The sequence below is a fragment of the Microtus ochrogaster genome, unplaced genomic scaffold (assembly GCF_000317375.1).
Source record: "Microtus ochrogaster isolate Prairie Vole_2 unplaced genomic scaffold, MicOch1.0 UNK28, whole genome shotgun sequence".
NCBI classification, from domain to species: domain Eukaryota; kingdom Metazoa; phylum Chordata; class Mammalia; order Rodentia; family Cricetidae; genus Microtus; species Microtus ochrogaster.
Window position 1 is genome coordinate 820,821 of NW_004949126.1, and position 6,127 is coordinate 826,947.

Here is a 6,127-nt window from a genome sequence, read left to right on the forward strand (position 1 = left end):
AATTATCAGCAGAGAGCAATCATTTAATAATTGAATGATGCAGAGATTCACAGCCAAGCAGTGAGCCATGCTCAGGGATTCCTTTTGAGGTGAGGGAGGAGGGATTGCATTAGCCACGAAGGTCAAGTTCATGATAGGGAAACCCACAGATACTGATGACCTTGAGTCTAGTTTGATCTACAGCGTTAGTTTCAGGACAGCAAGGGATACACAGAGAAACATGGTATTGAAAAACCAAACGAAAGAGAAAGAGGAAAAGAAGAGAGGAGAGGAGAGGAGAGAGAAAGAAAGAAAGAAAGAAAGAAAGAAAGAAAGAAAGAAAGAAAGAAAGAAAGAGAGAGGAGGGAGAGAGGGAAGGAAGGAGAGAGAAAGGAAGAAAGAAAGAAAAAAAGAGAAAAGCAAATTGGAAACCATAATACATGAGCAAAAACTCTGTAAGAAATAAATACCCAGACTATGAGACAAAAGAAAATGACAATAACAAACCCTCCAAAAGCACCATTGAGTTTGTTTTGTGTGGATTGTCAATGCTGGGCTGGCCCCTAAGTGTGGCTTGCATATCCAATCAGACTCTGCTGGAGAAAATAATTTTTCCCTTTGAAAACAGTTATCAATTGGAGCTAGCTTTGGAGTTAGGGGTGGATCATCTGCCTACTTTTCCTGTCAGAAGCCGGATGTCAACGGGCTTAGAGCTGTGTAGGCTCCAGACTTGCTGCTACAGTCTAAATTCATATGCACATCCGTCCTGCTGTGTGTAAGGGCACATCTTTCGTGACTGTTGTCCTCATTTGTTATTAGAATCTTTCTGCCTTCTCTTCCCTGAGCTTTGAGGGGAGACATCCTACTTAGGGCCGAGTCTTCCAAGGTCTCTTACTTTCTACACATTGTCCAGTTCAGGGTCTCTGTATTTGTTCCCATCTTCTGCAAAGAGGTTTTCTGATGGAGATTGTGTAAGATGCTGACCTATAAGTACAGCAGAATGCCATTAGGAGTCATTTTATCATGTATTCCCTTAATAGAACAATAGTATTTGGGGTTCCCCCTAAGTGAAAGTCCTATTTATTCTTAGCTTCTTGGCTACCTGGACAGTGTTGGGCATGGGTTCCATCTCATAGAGTAGGCCTTAATTTCAATCAGATAGTAGTTGGTGGTTTGTTTTGTTTTGTGTTTTGTTTTGGTTTTTTGAGACAAGGTTTCTCTGTAGCTTTGGAGCCTGTCCTGGAACAAGCTCTTGTAGACCAAGCTGGCCTCGAACTCACAGAGATCCGCCAGCCTCTGCCTCCCAAATGCTAGGATTAAAGGCCTTCACCACCACTGACCAGCCAAGATAGTAGTAGTTTATTCTTATAGCTTTTGTTACTTTCTATACTAACTAGAACTTTTAGCTAAATTCTACCACACATTACTGCAAAAGCATGCTGCAAGCCTATAATCTCAGCACTTGGGAGGTGGCAAGCCAGAAGATGGTAACTTCAAAGTCACTCCCACTACGTAGGGAGTTGAAAGCCATCCTGGGCTACATGAGAGCCTGGCTCAAAACAGTGGACGCTCGTTTAAAATGTAAGATTTAAAATGTATTCCAGTAAACTTTTGCTTTATGTACCCAAACTTTAAAGTGTATTTCTAAAAATAAACTCTAAATGGTATACTTTTAAACCTATAAATCCTGATGAGATGCTGACCCTTTTAGTGTTCTTCTCATTTCTTTTGTATAATTTTCAAAACTTTTACAAGTCTATCTCAGTGCTTCAGGATCTGTTATGCTGACAAGTGTTAATGCAGTTCCCATCTTTCCCCAAAAGGACTATAAAAAAGCAAGGCTTTTGGATTTAAGGCATAGATATAACTATTAAGTCCAGGTGTTTTTAAATTACCTCTACAATCCCAAATGATGCTGTCTATACCGAACCATTCTGGCCAAATGTCATAAACTGTAGTATATGCTTGTACCAAGCTAAGTTACATCTAGGATAAATACATAAAATAAAACCAAGCTTGCTGACATATTTATTTCCAGGATAGGTCTGTCATGTGGACTTTATAATCATATTTGAAAATCCAGCTGTGGAAAGGTATGCACACTAGATAAATAGCCACTGGGCATCTGCCAGACCACAGAGTCAGACTGTGCATAATAATGAAAAAACTAAAACGGTGTTTGAGCAATTCATCTTTTCAAGTTAAATTTTCCAATTAACCATATACATTGTTGGTCACCGTCAATAAATATAACAATTCTTTTATGCCAAAGAGAATAGAAAATTATAACACTTTTCTGAAAATACTCTCTAAAACTGATTTCTGGCTTTTATAAGTCTTCTCTTATCTAAAATATTTCAGTAAATATAAACGTCTACTCTGCCCAGTGTAGTCAGTTTCCCATTTCTGGTTAATTCTAAAGAAGAGCTCTATCTTATGCAAAAAATGTTGGCTCAACACCCTGGTGGATTGCATCTGTCTTAGTTAGGATTTCTGTTGCTGTGAAGAGATACCATGACCATGGGATCTCTTATAAAAGCAAACATTTAACTGGGCCTGGCTTACAGTTTCACAGGTTCAGTCCTTTATCATCATGGTGGGCCATGGACGTGTACAGGCAGACATGGTGCTGCAGAAAGAGCCGAGAGTTCTTCTTCCGGATCCGAAGGCACTAGGAGACTGTGTGCCACACTAGGAGTAGCTTGAGCATACGAGACCCAAAGCCCACCCACACAGTGACCCACTTCCTCCGTCATAGGGTATACATATTCCAACAAGGCCACACCCCATAATAGTGTCACTTTCTACGGGCCAACCACTTAAACACTTGAGTCTATGGGGACCATACCTATTCAAACCACCAGTTTCTATTAATAAGCAGACAAGAATGTTTAACGTGATCTAAGATACTATTCCAGGAAACTAACAAGTACAGTCCTAGGATAAAATACATTGTTTCAGTCATGACTTCATGGCTATGTTCAACTTTGAGGATAGTCTCCCTTTCTCCAAAGGCATACTGCGATTTCAGACCTATATACTGAGCAAATATGTGAACCAAAAGAGTAAATGGTCATGACTAACAGATGCTTTATTGAAGACCTTTTCCAATTCAGTTGTGAAGCTTTGAGGCACATACAGTCAATTGAGAAAGATACTTTTCATTGTAGATATTTTACTAAACTTAAATTTTATTTTATGAAAATGAAGAGAAAATATGTTAACTTTTAGAGGCATCAGTAAATACAATGAAAGAAACCAAGCTATTACATACAGCCTATGGAAATATAATTTATCAGCTGCAGTTGATTCACTTAGCAGAATGTCCCTACTCATTTCTCACACAATGAGTCAATGTCTCTGCTGTTCTTTTTTTGTTCCTACTACCACTATCTCTCCTACTCCATTTAAAGGATTGGCATAGCCCAACTCAGACTATGTAACCAACCATGGTTTAGGACTCTTAAGTACAAAGAACTTAATTTATATTCTTTTTATTGCTGGACCCTATGTGAATACTGTGCCTTCAGCGTTCCAAACCAAAGACTGTCATATTTTCTCTGTTTACCCTTTTCATTACTGAACTGTTCTTCACTTTCCTTCCTTGGGCAGTTTGTACTCAGAGCCGTGCCAGTGTGTGAACTCAACTAGAGGAGAGAAAGTAGGGAAGAATTGACTATTTCGGAACTTTTGGATTTGGATTTGGATTTTTCTACGGTAATTTTGTACAAACAGTGTCAGGAGCCATTTCAGGCTTCTCCTTTCTCTCATCTCACAGGGCCTTGAGGTGGAAATCTTGAGACAGAAAAACTTAAAGTTAACTAAGACATTGTATACTGACCTTGGAGATTCCAGCTTCAGAGGGCACCTCAGAGTGTCTTCTTTGTTTGCTGCTTATCACTAATAGCAGGTGTTCTAGCCACTGACCTCGCAACTGCCCTGCTTAGCTGCCTAGCTACCGAGCCCCTCATTTCCTTCCCTCCTTCCCCCTTCCCCAGTTCCCTCTGCCCAAGCTCCTCACTGAGGAGTATATAAGACTTAAAACTTGCGCAGGGGCCATGCTAATCTTCTCTGTATCGTTCCAATTTTAGTATATGTGCTGCCAAAGCGAGGTCTACAGAGCTAGTTCCAGGACAGGCTCCAAAGCCACAGAGAAACCCTGTCTCGAAAAACCAAAAAAAAAAAAAAAACTGCCTCAAAAAAACGGAAGCCCTGAAAAAGAAAAACGCCTGGCCGCCCATTCCCCTCCCCCACCATGTCTTTCAGATAGTGCCTCTTCAAGACCCTGGAGTAACTTAAGACCTGCTGGGGGGCAACATAGATGGCCTCTTGAACTTTTCTCCTTTGGTTTGTAAAAATATAATCGTTGCAGTTCCCATGAGTCAAGTACAATCTATAAAGTCATTACTCTGGAAGCAAATGCCATTGCTGAACCACCAAATGCACTTTAACATAGACCATTACTCCTGTTGCTGTGAAGATGTATCAGCCCAGCTTAAAAGCATGTGTCTCCTCTAGCTCTTACAACTTGAAAGCAGAAGAGCTAACAATTTTCTGACGATTCTTATGGATAACCTTTGTTATATGTGCAATGTTCTTGTATTTGAGCAAACTCTTACTTGTGATTTTTCTGTACTTAGCCTGATTCACCATTTTAATAAAATGGAAAATTATTAACACCACTACGACGTATTTACTAAATAAAATGCTAATGCATTGTCTTGCAACTTCTTATGTAACTGTACACTAAGCTATTTAAAGTCATGTTATTAAACAACATGGAAACTTAAATATTAAGAGCAATTGATACCTTTTATATTTTTTAAATAAGCTTTTATTCTATAACCCAGGCTTGTCTGTAAATCAACATTTTCCCATCTTAGCCTTGAGAGCACTAGGATTGCAGGTGTGAATCTTCTTGGCCTGCTAGCAGTCAATACCTTTTATGCAATTAGTTTGTAATTAGTTTGAGTTGTACAGTATCTCTCATATGTGTCAAATATTATGTATAGAAAGTCATATTTATCCAATAGCATTTCCTTGCTCTGGGGAAAAAAGAAATGTGTTCAAATGTTTTCCTATTGCACATATGTGCATATAGAATTTTCTATGTGCACCACACGCATTGAGAATTCTCACAACAATGCCAATGTATTTAGCTACACATTTGAAAAGTACATAGAAGTGCCTAGCTTTGCTCAGGCTGCATCAGGCACTTCAAACATATGTTCCAGCATTACTTCCCTGTGGCAGATTTCCCCTCAGGTACAAATTATTATCAAATCCAGACTTGCATCCTTACATTACACTATAAAGACAAAGAGTTTCTTCTGGCAGCTGCTATGGAAAGGAAAAAAAAAACTCTCTCTCCTAGAAGTGCAGCAAACATTCTTTTCCTACCGTAATTTTTTTTTCATCTGTCAATCAGTACCTCTAAATAAAAAAAAAAAAAGAACTGTAAGATGAATAAGCATATACCCAAGTTAGTTGATTGCCTACTAGAAAACTGAACAAAATGTCCCAAATGAAGGGGGTATGGGCTGGTTAGCAAATGATTTTTCTAATTTGCCTATCAGAGCTATATAAATTATTCTATATTAATAATTATTGTACACAAAGACTGTGCTTTCATTTCATTTCCTGGCTGCCCAGACCAGAATAATTACATAGAAACTATATTAATTACAATACTATTTGACCACCAGCTCAGACATATTTCTTGCCAGCTCTTATATCTTAAATTAACCCATTTCTATTAATCTGTGTATCGCCACAAGGCTGTGGCTCACTGGTAAGGTTTTGGCATCTTTCTCCTTCAATAGCAACATGGCATCTGCCTGACTATGCCTTCTTTTTTCTCCCTGTATTCAGTTTAGCTTTCATGCCTATCTATATTTTGTCATGCCATAGGCCAAATCAGCTATTATATCAACCAATAAAAATATATCACAACATACAGAAGAAAATCCCACATCAAATCATTTTACTTCGTTGATTGTCAGAGAAAACAACCAAAATTTGAAAATCCATTTTACATCTTTAGTTCCATGGCCAGGATGAACAGTATGGGAGAAGGTTTAGATTTAAAGGTCAGTTCCAGATTAGACAATGGAGAAAATGGGGCTCTGTCTTTGAGAGACCTGAGATG

General features: G+C 38.7%; 1 pseudogene; it reads right to left on the minus strand.

The window, feature by feature from the left end:
- Window positions 1–4,023: 4,023 nt before the first annotated feature.
- On the minus strand, window positions 4,024–4,090 carry LOC113458451 (annotated as a pseudogene).
- Window positions 4,091–6,127: the final 2,037 nt, after the last annotated feature.